This window comes from Rattus norvegicus, chromosome 14 (assembly GCF_036323735.1).
Source record: "Rattus norvegicus strain BN/NHsdMcwi chromosome 14, GRCr8, whole genome shotgun sequence".
Classification (NCBI taxonomy): domain Eukaryota; kingdom Metazoa; phylum Chordata; class Mammalia; order Rodentia; family Muridae; genus Rattus; species Rattus norvegicus.
This window is the reverse complement of record NC_086032.1, coordinates 28,277,866-28,293,724: the sequence shown is the minus strand read 5'-3', so window position 1 is coordinate 28,293,724 and position 15,859 is coordinate 28,277,866. Positions and strand designations below refer to the sequence as shown.

General features: G+C 34.4%; 1 long non-coding RNA gene across 2 annotated transcripts in view; it reads left to right on the top strand.

The window, feature by feature from the left end:
* Positions 1-12,077, top strand: part of LOC120096593 (uncharacterized) — a 57,639-nt gene extending 45,562 nt beyond the window's left edge. For both annotated transcript variants that reach the window (XR_010057498.1, XR_005493217.2), the window contains 2 exons: positions 11,453-11,583; positions 12,002-12,077. This is a non-coding gene — a long non-coding RNA (uncharacterized LOC120096593). The remainder of the gene's footprint in view (positions 1-11,452; positions 11,584-12,001) is intronic.
* The last annotated feature ends 3,782 nt before the right edge of the window (positions 12,078-15,859 follow it).

Below are 15,859 nucleotides of genomic sequence, written 5' to 3'. Positions count from 1 at the left end.
TGTGTGTGTGTGTGTGTGTGTGTGTATGTGTGTGTGTGTGTGTGTGTGTGTGTGTTTATTTGTATAAGTGCAGTGCCTAGAGGAACAAAAGGATGCCAAACATGATGTAACTGAAGTTACAGGTTTTTGTGAACTGCTTGGGAATTGTGCAGAGACCCAATTCAACTACTCCGCAGAAAGCACTCTTAACCACTGGGCAATTTCCAAGCCACTAGTTGAACATTTATGCTCATGGAATCAATAGTGGTCAGTTATTTTAAAACAATATCAACCAACCAGACACCTCAGAGCTCCCAGGGAGTAAATCACCAACCTAAGAGTACACATGGAGGGACCCACGGCTCCAGCCACATATGTAGAAGATGGCCTTATTTGGCATCAATGGGAGGAGAGGTCCTTGGTCCTGTGAAGGCTCAAAGCCCCAGTGCGTGGGAATGCCAGGGTGGGAAGGTGGGAGTGGGTGTTTGGGTAGGGAAGCACCTTTATACAAGAAGGGGGAGGGTGGATGGGATAGAGGTTTTCCAGAGTGGAAACCTGGAAAGGGGATAACATTTGAAATGTAAATAAGTAACATATCCAATAAAAGAAGAGGACAGGAAAGGGTAATGTGGATACATGTAATGAAAATACATGTATCCATGAAAATGCATGCTGAAAACAATTATGTGCAGTCACCATATGTAAATTAAAGTGAAAATTAAGTTTTAAATATAATGTTACCCACTTACATTTCTTCTGTAAATTAAATAAGTAAAGATTGAAACAAAAAAGAAAGAATATCTTTATATTATGCCATTGCACTGGCAAGTTTAACAGGGAATAGTGGTGAAGTCTCTTTCATTCCCACTGTCTTGAGACCATGGTTTACCTAATAAGGAAAGGATGAGTTAAATATTATAAAGTTGTTACTTTCAAGTCACTGTTAGATGCAGAGTTCGGTCAACAGACGCACCACATTGTATTTCAAATTTTCTTCTGCATATTTCATCCGTTGGTGTGCCAATAAAAGAGTGGTAACATCGTGGAAAAATCTATTTTGGATTAATTGATTTTCTTATCATCCCCAAATATAAAATATGTACTTCATTAATAAAATCTTGACATATTTCAAGTTTAAAGACACATTGAATAAGATTTATACTTATTAATTTTGAAACAGTAAATATTTAAAAGGAAAATCAAAGTATCATTAAAAACTATTGATTTGAAAAACTCTGCCTTCTGTGGATTAAAGGTTACCTGGGAAGCTGGCAATACATTAAAAGCTGGTGAATTTAAAATGCTTTATGGTCACTCAGCATACCCCAGTGATAAAAATTTTTACATTTCAGTCAAAAAATGATGCGCAAATTTTAGGCTGCTTACAATTCACCCTGAAGATTTAAATGGTTTTCTGAGTACATTTCAATAGGAATGTGAATCCTATGGCTATGGAAAATGGATGAAGTAAAAGACAAATATTTAATAATTTTTTATAGTCCAGACTTTATCCCCTCACAGTCCAATAGTCCTCTGACTATTCCACATCCCATAACTCCTCCCTATCCCTGTCTCCACGAGGGTGTTCCCTCTGCTCCCCCTGAACCCACTTGAACCCCCTCCCTGTAGCCTCCAGTCTTCAGAGGGTTTGATGCATCTTCTCTGATTCAAGACTCAGCAGTCCTGTGCTGTATATATGTGTGTGGGGTGGGAGGGGGTCTGGTTGGTGTCTCAATGTCCGAAAGATTTCAGGGTCCACGTTAGTTGAGTCTTCTGGTCTTCTTATAGGGCTACCCTCCTCCTCAGCTTCTTCCAGCTTCTCCCTAGTTCAACCACAGGGATCAGCATCTTCTGTTCATTGGTTGGGTTGGGCGTACATATCTGCATGTGACTCTTTCAGCTGCTTGTTGGGTCTTTTGGAGGGCAGTCATGATAGGTCGCTTTTTGTGAACCCCCATAGCCTCAGTAATGGTGTCAGGTCTTGGGGACTCCCCTTGAGCTGGGTCCCACTTCGGGCCTGTCACTGGACCTTCGTTTCCTCAGGCTCTTCTCCATTTCCAACCCTGCAGTTCTTTCAGATTGGAAGAATTATGGGTCAGAGTTTTGGCTATGGGATGCAATCCCTTCCCTCACCTGATGCCCTGTCTTTCTGCTAGAGATGGGCTCTACAAGATCCCTTTCCCTACTGTAGGGCATTTCATTTAGGGTCCTTCCCTTTAAGCCCTGAGAGTCTCTCACCTCCAAGGTCTCTGGTTCATTCTGGAACATCCCCTCACCTCCTACCTCCTGAGGTTGCCTATTTCCATTCTTTCATGCAGGCCCTCAAGGTTTCAGTCATGTTTCTCCCACCCAATAAATGATCATGTTCCCCTCTTTCTACCGAGGTCCCTGCCTTTCTCACTCCTCCTGTGATTTCTTTCTTTTCCCTCCCAAGTGAGATTGAGGCATTTTCATTGAGTTCTTCAGCTTCAAAACCTTTTTGAATTCTGTGGAGTGTATCCTGGGCATTCTGTACTTTTTTGGTTAATATCCACTTATTAGTGAGTACATACCATGTTTGTCCTTTTGGGTCTGAGTTATCTCACTCAGAATATTTTCTAGTTATATCTATTTACCTACAAATTCATGATCGTTCTTAATAGCTGAGTAGTTATCTATTGTGTAAATCAACCACCTTTTCTGTATCAATTCTTCCTTTGTGGGACATCCGGGTTGTTTCCAACTTCTGGCTATCACAAGTAAGCCCGGTATAAACATAGTGGATCACGTACCCCTGTGGCATGGAGGGGCATCTTTTGGGTATATGCCCAAAAGAGATATAGGTGGGTCATCAGGTAGCTCTATCTCTAATTTTCTGAGGAACATCCAGATTTATTTCCAGAGTGGTTGTAGCAGTTTGCAATCCCACCAGTAATGGAGGAGTGTTCCTCTTTCTCCACATTCTTGTCAACATGTGCTGTCACCTGAGGTTTTGATCTTTGCTATTCTGATTGATGATATGTGAAAATTTACCACCAAAATTTTCTAAATGAGAGATCAAAAAAGTTTATTATAAAATGTAAACATAGCCAAGCCAAGTATAATTAACTACAGAAAGAAGAAAGTCTAGCAATAAGGAATATAAATTTCTGCTAGAATTCTTTCAATTTGTGTATTTTAAATAAGCAGATATTTCAGACAAGGAAATCTATTTATTATGCACACAGAATTCTTGAATATATTGTAAAAATAAGAAACAATGTAAGAGAGTAAGTTATTAGGAAGGACCTAAGTTAAAATATGTTCTCTATTATGTAAAGTGGTTGAATAAGTGTTGGACGTCAAGAAGAATTAAGTTCACTATTAGTATTTTTTAGATGATCTATTATTTTTTTTAACTGGAGCATGGTGCTAGAGAAGACATAAAGGCACCTAGTGATGCTTAGAAACACACATTGAACCAATAGATTCACAGTTATTGTGCAGAGATTGTCCATATATCAAGAAATGCTGTCCTACATGTTTATAAAGATCATAGCAGGGATCAGATGTGTTGAATCTTCAGAAACAGTGAAAGCTGCAAAGGCATCAGGAGAGACACATCAAGCAAGACAGGAGAGATCCTCATAATCAAGCAAACTCGAGAAAGAATGCATGCACTTAAGAACAAAAATAATTATGATTTAAGATGTTTAGATAAGTAGATAAATAAAGTGTGAAACATTTACACAATCGGGTATTACTCATCTGTTAATAAAGTGAAATCATGAATATCACAGGTAAATAAATGGATGGGACCAGAAAAAATCCCAGGAGAGGTACCTCAGATCCTGAAAGACATGTAAGATACATACTCACTTATATGTGAGTATATTCTATCAGCCTAATCAGAGGAGGGGAAGACTGAAGTACATGAGTCACCTAAATTCAAAATGGAATTTTCTTTCTCAAATCGACATAATATGATAAATGGCAGTTGTGTTGCAGTCTGAATTAACTACGTGTTATTTTAATTTACATATTATATTCATATTAATTTCTTTACAAAACATATACAGACATTTACTTGTAAAATATTTACATAGTTTCTAATATTCCATTTTATCAACTGCTGTGCTTGTTTTGTTTTTAATGTACCTCTGTAAATTAATGGTATATATTCACATGAAACTATTCAGTCAAACAACATTGTGCTAATCAACATTAAGAGATTGGAAATTTAGGAAAGGATTTACTTATTTTCTGAAGTGGAGAAATATGTTCCATCATCATATTGTGAAAATAAATATTACATGTCTTAATTTTATTGTTCATACATGCTACAATGAATATATTTGTGTCAGTACTATGATTAAAGATTCTGATGTGAAAGAATGTGTCATAGCATTGTAAAAATAATTATTCATTGCCCAAGAAAGAATTTCACAAATTTTGTCAATAGAAGCACATCTACTTAGCACACATGTACATCTACCCTTCTGTTTCTTATTGGAGCTTATTTCCACAGTGATATAATTTTTATCACCTCAAAAATCGAATTTTGGATAAAAGAATTAATATATTGCATATATTGATACTGACACATAATAATTTTAGTATGGACAAATGCTATGAGGTTAACACAGTGATTCAGAAGATTCCTTGGGCTGTGGAGTGATCTTTTCAGAAGGTATGAACCACATTGTGCTGTCGCTTTGTTCTTTTACTACTTAGAGATGTTTTTAACTTTTCTGATGAGTTTCTAGTTCATTTTTCCAACATTTTCTGCAAAAGGCCATAGTGCTTTGTTTCCACCATGCTCTTCTCTTTTAGTCCAGTTTTACATTCCAGTCGTTATCCCCCTCCCAGTCTGCTCTCCAACAGTTCACCCTTTTAAATCATCAATTACTAGCAAGTGTCTTTAAAACAAGCTATAACCATTTTTCAGAGAATATGGTTTACCCTTTACTTTCACTGTACGTTGTCACATTTTGAATGGGAGTCCCATGCTGTCATGTGTACTTAATATTTCTGTATTTTTGTACTAGATTGCTTTCTGGTGTGTAAGCAAAATCTTACATTCTAGGTTTTATATATTAGTAAATTCATCTTTATTTTAAACCTTAATATGTTACATTACAAACGTAAGAAATGAAGAACCACAAATGGTTTGTTTGAGATAGATAATAAATTGAGATGTATTCATTAATAAAACTGAATACATTTTTCTCATTGACTTAAAATGAAAATTTACTTCTATATTATTTTTATAGATGATATATTTGATTACCTGAATTTTATTTTCTTTCCCATGACAGCATTATTATTAATAAGAAAAAATTATGTTTGTGTGGCTATCTTTTTTCGGGTTAGTTGAAAGAAGATTATTTTTTTTATTTTTTCTAAGGTGTAGTTTCCCCCTTTTGTTGGAGTTTTACATTTATTATCCTTAGGAGGGCTGGATTTGTGGAGAGATATTGTGTACATTTGGTTTTGTCATGGAGTATCTTGGTATCTACATGTATGTTAATTGATAGTTTTGCTGGATATAGTAGCCTGGGCTGGCATTTGTGTTCTCCTAGGGTCTGTATGATATCTGCCCAGGATATTCTAGCTTTCATAGTCTCTGGTGAGTCTCTGGTATGATTCTGATAAGTCTGCCTTTATATGTTCCTTGACATTTATTTCTTACTGTTTTTAATATTCTTACTTTGATTTGTGTATTTGGTGTTTTGACTATTATATGACAGGAGGAATTTCTTTTCTGGTCCAATCTATTTGGAGTTCTGTAGTCTTCTTGAATGTGTATGGGCATCTCTTTCTTTAGGTTAGGGAAGTTTGCTTCTATAATTTTGTTGAAAATATTTACCAGCCCTTTAAGTTGGGAATCTTCGCTCTTTCCTATACCTAATATCCTTAGGTTTCTTCTATTCATTATGTCCTCGATTTCCTGAATGTTTGGGATTAGGATATTTTTGTATTTTACATTTTCTTTCACACTGTTGTGTCAATGGTTTCTGTGGTATCTTCTGCCCCTGAGATTCTTCTATCTCTTGTGATGCTTGCGTCTATGAGTCCTGATCTCTTTCCTAGTGTTTCTATCTTCAGGGTGGTCTCTTTTTCTGATTTCTTTATTGTTTCTATTTTCCATTTTTAAATCCTAGATGGCTTTGTTAAATTCCTTCATCTATTTGGTTGATTTTTATGTTTCCTATTTAACAACTTCTACCTGTTTACCTGTGTTTCTTTAAGGAAGTTATTTATGACTTTCTTCTTTCAAGTACCCAAAAAAGAAGAGAGACACAAAAACGTGATTATACCTCTAACAACAAAAATAAAGGGAAACAAAAATCATTGGTCCTTAATATCTCTCAACATCAATGGGCTCAATTTCCCAGTAAAAAGACATAGACTAACAGACTGGAAACATAAAGAAGACCCGGCATTTTGCTGCATACAGGAAACACACCTCAGTGACAAAGACAGACACTACCTCAGAGAAAAAGTCTGGAAAACAATTTTCCAAAGAAATGGTCCCAAGAATAAAGCTAGCGTATCATTATTATGTATAAAACAATAGACTTTCAACCAAAAGTTAGCAAAAAAAAAAAAAAATTAGGAAGGACACTTCACATCCATCAAAGGAAAAGTCCAGCAAGATAAAATCTCAATCCTAAATAACTGTGATCCAAATGCAAGGGCACCTGCTTTCATATAAAACAAACAAACAAAATACTACTAAACTCCAAGGACATCTCACAAAATAATAGTAGACTCAACCCACCACTTTCATCAAAGGACAGATCATGGAAACAGAAACTAAACAGAGACACAGAAACTAACAGAAGTTGTGAACTAAATGGAAATAATATATATATATATATATATAATTATATAAATAATATATCTATAGAATATTTCATTCTAAAACAAAAGAAATATATTTTCTTCTTCTCAGTACCTCCTGATACCATCTCCATAACTGATCATATAATCAGTCACAAAACAGGCCTTAACACATATAAGAAGATTGAAATAATCCCATGCTTCCTATCAAATCACCATGGACTAAGACTAGTCTTCAATAACAAGAAAAATGACAGAAACCCCTCATATACATGGAAGCTGAACAAAGCTCTACTCAATAATAACTTGGTAAAGGAAGTCATAAAGACAGATCTTAAATACTTTTTAGAATTTAATGAAAGTGAAGGCACAACATACCCAAACTTATGGGGCACAATGAAAGTAATGCTAAGAGGAAAACTCATAGCTCTGAGTGCCTCCAAAATGAACCTGGAGAGAACATACACTAGCAGCTTGCCCACAACTAAACATCTAGAATAAAAAGAAGTAAATACACCCAAGAGGAGTAGAAGACAGGAAATAATCCAACTAAGGGCTGAAATCAACCAAGTAGAAAGGAAAAGGACTATACAAAGAATTAACAAACGAGGAACTGGTCCTTGAGGAAATCAACAAGATAGATAAACCCTTAGCCAGACTAACCAGAGGGCACAGAGAGAGCATTCAAATTAACAAAATCCTAAATTAAAAGGGAGACATAACAAGAGAAAGTGAGGAAATTCAAAAAATCATCAGATCCAAATACAAAAGCCTATTCTCAACAAAACTGAAAAATCTGAATGAAATGGACAAACTCAAATTTAAAAAAATACATAATCATCTTATAAGATGCTTGGAAGGCTTTTGAAAACATTCAACACCCTTTCATGTTAAAAGACTTGGAAAGATCAGGAATTCATTGCCCATACCTAAACAAAGTAAAAGCAATAAACAGCAAACCAGTAACCAACATAAAACCAAATGGAGAGAAACTTGAAGCAATCCCACCAAAACTAGGTACCAAAGTTAAATCAGGATGAGAGAAACCACCAAAACAGTTTCATAACTCCTAAAATGATAGAAGCAGTCATTTAACTTTTCCCAAATAAATAAAGCCCAGGACCAGATGAGTTTAGAGCAGAATTGTATTAGACCTTCATAAAAGACCTCCTACCAATACAGTCCAAACTTTTCCACAAAATATAAACAGAAGGAACACTAAATGATTCCTTTTATGAAACCACAATTATACTTATACCTATACCAAACAAAAACCCAACAAATAAAGAGAACTTCAGACCAACTTCCCTCATGAATATTGATGCAAAATTACTCAATAAAATTCTAACAAACCGAATCAAAGAATACTTCAAACTGATCATCCATCATTATCAACTATGCTTCATACAAAGGATGCAGGGATGGTTCAATATTCAGAAATCCATCAACATAATCCACTGTATAATCAAAGTCAATGGAAAAAGAAAACACAAAATCATCTCATTAGATGCTGAGAAAGCATTTGAAAACATTCAATACCCCTTCATGTTAAAAGACTTGGAAAGATCAGGAATTCAAGGCCTATACCTAAGAAAAGTAAAAGCAATATACAACAAACTAGGAGCCAACATCAAATTAAATGAAGTGAAACTTGAAGCAATTCCACTAAAATCAGGGACTAGACATCTCTGCCCACTCTCCCTACTTATTCAATATAGTACTCGAATTCCTAGCCAGAGCAATCAAAAAAGCAAAAGAATGTCAAAGGGATCCAAAGGAGAAAATAATTCAAAATAACACTATTGGCAGATGATTTGATAGTCAGTTAAGTGATCCCAAAAATTCTACCAGAGAACTCCTAAATCTGACAAACAACTTCAGCAAAGTGCCTGGATGTAAAATTAACTCAAACAATTCAGTAGCCTTCCTCTACTCAAATTATAAACAGGCTGAGAAGGAAATTAGGGAAATGACACTCTTCACAGTAGTCACAAATAATATAAAATACCTCGGTGTTACTTTATCAAGCAATGGAAAGATATATATGAGAAAAACTTCAATTCTCTGAATAAAGAAATAGAAGAAGACCTCAGAAAATGGAATGATCTCCCAACCTCATGGATTGGCCGGATTAATATTGTAAATATGGCCATCTTGCCAAAAGCAATCTAAAGATTCAATGCAATCCTCATCAAACTTCCAACTCAGTTCTTCATAGCGTTATAAAGAACAATTTGCAAATTCATTTGGAACACAGAAAACCCAGGATAGTAAAAACAATTTTCAACAATAAAAGAACTTCTGCGTGAAACACCATCTCTGACCTCAAGCTGTTTCACAGAACAATAGTGATTAAAAACTGTATGATATTAGTACGGAGACAGACAGGTAGATCAACAGAATAGAATTTGAAGACTCAGAAATGAGCCCATATGCCTATGGTCACTTGATATTTTACAAAGGAACAAAAACTGTCCAGTGGAATAAAGATATCATTTTCAGCAAATGGTGCTGGTTCAAGTGGAGGGCAACATGTAGAAGAATGCAAATTAATCCGTTCTTATTGCCTTGTACAAAGGTCATAACCAAGTGGAACAAGGACCTTCACATCAAACCAGATACACTGAAACTAATAGATGAAAAATTGGGAAAGAATCTGGAACACATGGGCACTGGGGAACATTTCCTGAAGAGAACACCAATGACTTACGAACTAAGATCAAGAAGAAAAAAAAAAGAATTGACAAATGGGACTTCATAAAATTGCAAAGATTTTGTAAGGCAAAGGACACTGTCATTAGGACAAAATGGCAACCAACAGATTGAGAAAAAATCTCTACCAATCCTACACCAGATAGAGAGCTAATATCCAATGCATACAAATATATCAAGAAGTTAGACTCCAGAGAAACAAATAACCCTATTAAAATGGGGTACAAATCTAAACAAAGAATTCTTAACTGAGGAATATCAAATGGATGAGAAGCACCTAGAGAAATGTCCAACATCCTTAATCATCAGGGAAATGTAAATCAAAACAACCCTGAGATTCCACATGGCACCAGTCAGAATGGCCAAGATCAAAAGCTCAGGTGACAACACATGAGGAGAGGATGTGGAGAAAGAGGAACACTCCTCAATTGGTGGGAATGCAAACTCTTACAAGCACCCTGGAAATCAGTCTGGAGGTTCTTCAAAAAATTGGACATAATACTACCTGAGGACCCAGCTTTACCATGTCTGGGCATATACCCAAAAATGCTCCAATGTACAACAAGGGTACATGCTCCACTATGTTCATAGCAGCCTTATTTATCATAGCCAGAAGTTGGAAAGAACCCAGATATCCCTCAAAAGAGGAATTGATACAGGAAATGTACATTTGCACAATGGAGTACTACTCAGTTATTAAAAACTATGACTTCAAGAAATTCACAGGCAAATGAATGGAACTAGAAAATATCATCCTGAGTGAGGTAACCCAAACACAAAAAACGACACATGGTATGCCTCATTGCTAGTGGATATTAGCCCAAAAACTCGAATTACCCAAGATAGAGTCCACAGACCACATGAAGCTCAAGAAGAACAACCAAAGTGCTGATGTTTCAGTCTTTCTTAGAACGGGCAGCAAAATATTCAAAGGAGGAAATATGGAGACAAACTTTGGAGCAGAGACTGAAAGAAAGGCCATCCAGAGATAGTCCCACCTGGGTATCCAGCCCATATACAGCCAGCAAACCCAAACAATATTACTTATGCCAAGAAGTACAAGCTGATAGAGTATGACATAATTGTCTCCTGAGAGGTCTGCCAGAGTCTGACAAATAACGGAGGTGGATACTTAGAGCCAATCATTGAACTGAGAAGAGGTCCCCCATTGGAGGAGTTACAGAAAGGACTGAAGGAGCTGAAGGGCTTTGTAACCCTATAAGTACAACTAAAGTAACCAACCAGAGCTCCCAGGAACTAAACCACTATCCAAAGAGTACACATGGACAGACCCATGACTCCACCTGCATATGTAACAGAGGATGGCCTTGTTGGGCACCAATGGGAGGAGAAATTGGGCTTGCCTAGGCTCGATTCCTCAGTGTAGAGGAATGTCAGGGCAGGAAAGCGGGAAGTGTAGGTAGGTGGGGGAGCACCCTCATAGAAGCAGGAGGATGTGGAATGGGATATGGGGTTTATGGCCGGGAAACCAGGAAAGGGGATAAAATTTAAAATGTAAATTTAAAAATCCAATAAAAAAAAAGAAAAAATTAACACCAGGTAAATGCAGTTTCCAATAATATTTGTTCTTCGTTTGCTTTGTTTTTTCAATTTAATTTTGGGCTTGTTAATTAATAATGGAGTCTAGATAATATACTCAGGATACTCAGTGGAATGTGATTAAATTATTGTATTGTGTTTTATTAAATTATTGTATTGTGTTTTGAGGATTTGTTTTTTGAAATTAAATCTTTTGTTTAGAAACATCACACAATATTTTATTTCCTCTAATAATTTTGATGGTCTTGAGACTTGATTCTTTCCTGCAAAATCTTAGACATTTTCATTATGCTTCTTTAGAGGTTGCCTCTGTATTATTTTGTGCTTATATTAATCTTTATAGGCAGACTTTTCTTGTTTTAGGAAATGTTTATATTATCTTTGTTTCTTGTGCCAGGCTTTTGCCGTGTAGCCTGTGTTGCCCTAAGCTATCTACACAGCCTATACCGCTGTTGAAGTGCCTTCATGGCCTCCCTGGAGACGTCACTTCAGGATTGATGGAGTTAAATATGTATGCTGTTAAGCCAGGTACAGTTAAGCCAAGTTTGTGTTCACCTTATACTCCTGTATCATAAAAGAATTTCCTTACTCAGTTAAATATTAAAATGATTCTGCTACGTTCTTTAATTTGTAATAATCTCACCATCATAAATAAATAAAACAATTTTAATAAATTGTTCCAAATGTATAACATTTTTACTTATCACAAATGAAAATAGATAGTAAAAATATTACTTACTTCATGTTCTCCACATAAAAAAGCTTTAATGCTTAAAGACATCTGCTGTTTTCTACTGAGCTTTGAAAAGTAAATTTATTCTGTTTAATTTGTTGTTTCCATCTTTTTTATTTGATTTAATATTTAATTACGAAAGTGCATTTTATCATGTGGCACTTTAAATTCTATTATTCAATTAATTCATTTTTTTCAATCTTTTTTTCCTAGAAACAAAGTTCCTGGAAGATAAGCTAAGTGATTACATTATGTACTTTTTATAAATTGTTAGTGCACTGTGGTAATACATCTCTTGCCCTGTACTTATTTTATTATTTAGAAGTTATGATGATATTGAATTATCGTCGTTGTTAGCAAGTTGATTCTAAGCCTTCAACTGCTGCTATGGTCTAAAATATTTATAAGGAAATTGTCTTTCTTTTAATTGGCCATAAGAACCAGCAATGATCCGTTGTTGCCCACTGTTTTCCTTGTAATAGTGGAGTTGTAATTGCTTTTCTAATGTCTTCATTTGAATTCTTCTAAGAATTTTCTATTGTTTGGTATGAAGCAATTTTCTCTAGATCTTTTTTAATACATTACTGTTGCACTTTGTACATAATCTCACAAATCTCAGTTCGGATTTTGCTATTGTATCTTTGCTTTTTCCTTTACTGCTTATTAGTTAAATAAAAATCGACCAGTGTTCCCCAACCTTCCTAATGCTGTGAACCTTTGATATTGTTAATCATGCTGTGATGAAGCACAGCCATGAATTATTTTTGTTACTATTTCATAACTAACTTTTCTATTGTTATGAATTATAATGTAAATACCCAATATGCAAGATATTGAATATGAGCACCCTAGGGTGTCATGGGACTCAGGTTCTCACCTCTGATATAGGCAGTAAATGAAAAGATCCCCTGTCGATAAGAAACTCATGTTTTCGGTGCTTCAGTGAAACATTCTATAGATGTCTGTTAGGTCCATTTACTTCATCATGTCTGTTAGCTTTGTTATTTCTCCATTCAGTAGTACTTGTCTGCATGGTCAGAGTTTTGTTAATGGATGAAAGTAGGGTGTTAAAGCCTCCCCCTATTAATGTTTTGGGTTCAGTGTGCTATTTAAGCTTTGGCAATGTTTCTTTTACAAATGGGGGTGTCATTGAGTTCTGGGCATAGATGCTCAGAATTGGAAATTTACCAGTAATCTTTTTAGCAAAATTTTGATTCTTTAAAATGAATTTGATCATCATGGTCAGGTTTTTATCTTTATTCTATTTCCTCAGTAATAGCTACATTTCCCAACAGCTGTGATTTATTCTGTGTGGCAGTGTTTAATGTATTACCTTACATATCAAATTGATTTGATTTTTTTTTTCTTTTTCTTTTTTTCGGAGCTGGGGACCGAACCCAGGGCCTTGCACTTGCTAGGCAAACGCTCTACCACTGAGCTAAATCTCCAACCCCTTGATTTTATTTTAATATAATTTTATCATTGAAACAACCACTTTTCCTCTATGTTCTTACTGATTCCCACAGCTCTGCTGAGTATCATGTTACATTGTTTTCTGTATTATATTGACTATTACTCATATTATTATATATCTCCTACCTTGCCAAGGTTAATTTTTGAAAATATATTTCTTAATTCTTAACATGCCTATCTTTCTTTAATCATATTTCTACTTCAGATTACTGTTTTTATAAAATATATTCTATAAAATACTTATGCACTTTAAAGATTATAATATTGTAGCATAAACTTGGCAAAATTTTAAGTCACCTATAGCAATAAAAAAAAGTATATGCTCTATAAATTATTATTACATATATATTATCCTTTGGAGACATTTTATCATTGTTTTTGCTGTTCTACATGTTTGCTTATTAAGGCATTATAAGAGAATATATCAAATTATTCATTAAGCTCATTTTTATGTAAATGTTGTATTGTTAAGTAATTTTAAATTATATGTTTGTCTTCTTATGTTGGTTATTAGAAATTTAGTGCTGCTGTTGATTCAAAATTTTATAATTATTTTTGTACTATGTGATGAGTTTGGCCCTTAACATAAAATTATTTAAGATTTATATTTCCTGTGTATGATTTCTCTAGCATTTTCCTTAACTGTGAATATGGAAGCTTAGCCCTGAATTCCATCTTTCTTTTCTCTTTATTCCTGATGAATAATAATTTCTCAGTTTTCAATTTTAAACAAGTTTATTTATTTTTGAGGTGAAATTCAACTAATTTTTTTTCTGGTGAAATTCAAATAATTTCTTTTTTTCTGTTAAACAGCATAGCTTATGCCATATATGTCAATCAACTCACATTCCCCTTGAGAAACGGGGAAAAAGGTGTTTTACAAAAGTACATTAAAATACAATTATTCCTCTGGTTAGCAAAATACATTCTGTGAGTTTGGTTGATCTCATAACTTCCAGTCTTTTGTATTATCTTCTATTTCAAAAGAGGCACTGAAGATCAAATACATAAAATATTTTACAATAAATTTTAATATCTAGGTCATATTAAGCCTTTTGGCCTCAAATAAGATAACACTTTTATTGATAGATCAAACTTAAGTTTTACAAATAATTAAGTACTTTCATACACATTCAATATAATTCTATATTGTCACCATTTTTTCAAACTTTAGTTATACCTCTAAGGATACCCCACAAAATCCAATCTTTCATTGTTGGTATTTTGCTAAGAAAGTTAATAAACCAACAACCCTGAAATTCTACTTTTCTTCTTACTTTTACCAGTACCAACTATGATTCTTCATTTTCCTTTCTAAATCAAAATTTCTCTTTCTTTTTTAAAAAAACTTATATGTGCAATACAAATTTTATTTCTTTTTTCTTTCAAATCACATTGTCAAGTACATGATGTAGTTGGTATCATAAGCATGCTTTTCATCATAAATCACATTTTTAACATTTTTGATTTTATGTTCTTCACCTTGCAACACAAAATTTTCTTTTCCATATTAGTTACCTTCCTCACTGTGGCAAAATACCTAATAAAAGCAACTTGAGGAATGGAGAGTTTATTTTGACTCACCTTTGGAGTTTATGTTTTGCTAAGCTGGGGGACACTCAGGGCAGCAGGAGTGGACAGGAACCAGATTCATTCATGTTGTTCTTACAGTATGGTTTCACACACAGTTACAACAATTAATGGATTTTAGACCAGAATATACAATCACTATTCTAACATAACTGTTAATTTTCACAAAACATGCAAGCCAACAGTTCTTGAACTCTCATTAAAATGCTAGATACAAAGAGCTTCTGTTTACACGATAAAGTATGGTTATGATCAGTTGGTCCAAGTGTAGAGGACGGTTCTCATTATCTTGCTGTGATCTGGAGTTATATTCCCATTGTCACAGTATCTTATTGCTGTAGACAAAATACCTGTAAGCAGAGTTGTATTTCATTATAAAGATTGGTAAAATATGGTTATCTTTGTAATTTAGAGGAAATTTGGCCTAATATTATATCTAACAGTTATTCTTTAATTTCTGGAGGTTAGTGAATTTATTTAATATACATGTTTTCCTCACTTTATGGAAATTGTGATTTACTTGTCATATAATTTTTATTATGATTTGATATGATTGATTTACTTCCTCTCTATTTCTTACATATTTTCCATGTACTTTATGTTCTCAAATTTTAAAGTAATATTCAGAACTGTTGTATACATATGTGTATGCAAAATTTTAACCTTCTTGGTTATATCCTTCAGAAGAGAAATGCTCTTTGTAAACTGATTGACCAACCTTAAAATGTTAAAACAAGATAACTTCATTTTTATATTTGCTTTTAGAAGAGTTTAAGCACATATCTGAATGTTTTTGTTTGTTTATTGATGATCTTATGACCACACTCTATTTGTTTCACTGCACATTCTGTAAACCATAGACTCTTCTCTGGGAAACAAGAAGAGGCACTAGTTGCATTTTAGTGCACAGCTAAGGTATGCCCTCCTCTGGGAAGAAAAATAGTATTAATCATTCCACAAGAGCAACCACTTAAAACTGTTCTGAGATCTGCAAGTTCAGATCGGTCC